Source organism: Austrofundulus limnaeus, unplaced genomic scaffold (assembly GCF_001266775.1).
Source record: "Austrofundulus limnaeus strain Quisiro unplaced genomic scaffold, Austrofundulus_limnaeus-1.0 Scaffold58, whole genome shotgun sequence".
Taxonomy (NCBI): Eukaryota; Metazoa; Chordata; class Actinopteri; order Cyprinodontiformes; family Rivulidae; genus Austrofundulus; species Austrofundulus limnaeus.
Window position 1 is genome coordinate 227,968 of NW_013952460.1, and position 2,103 is coordinate 230,070.

Below are 2,103 nucleotides of genomic sequence, written 5' to 3' on the forward strand. Positions count from 1 at the left end.
ACTTTATTTACTTTGAGCAAGAGAACGTCGTGTTCACAAGATAATTAATCCACCAGATAATTCAGAGGCGGTCTGTTCGGTGCTTTCAAGCTTCAGACTGAACTGAAAGCAGCAGCTGCTGACGTCATTACGCTCTTGCGCGATGCTGCATTCAGGACAAGCATGGAAAACTCACCACTCTTATGCCAATACGGTCGCAATGATGCATTTAGGTACCGAAATGGAATTGCATGAACATTCACGTGGTGGTTATATAATACAGCCAATCAATAAAAAATCTTCAGTCATCAATTATTTCAACTAATCGGTGCAGCCCTAGAAACAAGTGATTGCATAAATATTCACCTCCATTAAAGCAGCATAGGTCCAGTCATTTGGTGCCTACATTTAGGGAAAAGGGGGCTCACCTGAGGGCAGTATAATTGCAGGATAAGAACACCTGAGCCTGGAAGGCTTGCACACTGGTTAATCAGTATTCCTGACTACTSTCACAATATGAAGACTTAAGAACACCCCAAGCAACTCTGAGCAAAGATTATTAAAAGCACAACTCAGGGGATGGGTACAAAAAGATTTGCAAGACCCTGAACATCCTCAGGAGTTCTGTTAAATCCATCATCAAGAAATACATGGAACCAAATCTACCAAGAGAAGGTTGTCCTCACACAGGAGTCAAGACCACAAGACCACCAGCCTGAGGAAATCACTGTTGGAATAAAACTCATTAAATACTGATTTGACTTTGCCAAACGGCACGTGGAAGACTCTGTGGTCAAATGCAAACCAAAGACTGCACATTACCACAAACTTAGCATCCCCACTGTGATGCACGGTGGTGGCAGCATCATGCAATAAGAATGCTGCATGGCAGCTGATCCCAGAAGGCGTGTAATGGAAATTGTTTAAAGAGGTATATGTTCTAATGGTATGAGAGAATTTGTCATTTTGTGACGGTAATAAAAGGGTAACATTCAATGATGTGAATACTTTTTTATAGGCACTGGATCTGTTACAATTAAAGTTGAATCACATTTTATTTTATTTTTTTACATCTGGAAAGTACTAAACTTTAATAGCACAGCCTGCAGGAACAGGCTTAGCAGCATGGCCTATGTTATGTATGTTCAGGGAAAACACCATCTCCACCCAACATTAACTGCATTAAAACACATAAGATCAAGAAGCAGGAAATTTCTACCTCCTGCAGTTTATGATTGTCATTTCAGTGTGCCCTAACTGCCGGTTTGCTCTCAGAGCCGTGACAAGCCATTAAAGTCTACCAGATACGCCGGTATGCCCACGGGTTGCCATGGAGACGGGGAGAGGTTATCTTTACAACCTAAATCCTCCTTCAGCTTCTCTTATGTTCAGCCAAAACTCATGCATGTGTGTTTTTTTTCTTTAAACCACATTGTTGAGACAGACGTTGAGCACCGATCGTCCAGCTGCCTCCCACAGAACATGGTGTTCTCACAACTTGTTGCTAACAGGTTGCTGCTGTTTATCCACACCTGCTGCTGCGATGGATGGGCTTTATTTAGAAAGGGYAGCTTTCCACACAAGTTTTTTCCTCTGATATTAAAAAGGGCTGTGTATAATCGAGTGTGTGTTCAACAGAACATCAGCTGCGGAGTCATCTGCGGCGGGGGTGGGGGGTGGGGTGTTGTTGTTTGCTCATTAGCACTCATCAGAGAGCAGCAGATAAAGACTGTGCTGCATGATTGACAGCTCTAGAACCACACTGTCKACTCTGACCAGTCTGCCATGGTTCCATCCAGATTTCTGTTTTAATTACAGTGAAGATGAGTTGCTCTCAAATGACTTTCATTACAGGAAATTTCTATTTATTTTAMCATAGTTAAAAAAAGATCCTCTCAATGTAAAGTGTTATTTTTCAAACCTTTGCATTACCAGATTATTCATAGTTGAATGACAGTGTGTTTTTATTATTTAATTTGCTTTTTTATCTACATGAATGGCAGATGATGGACATTTGCAGCAAACAAATTGCTTAAAGGGGCAATATTATGTGTTTCTCAGGCATACATTTAAATACTATACCATAATAAAGTATCTATGTCACTTTTAGCTGTTATTAAAATG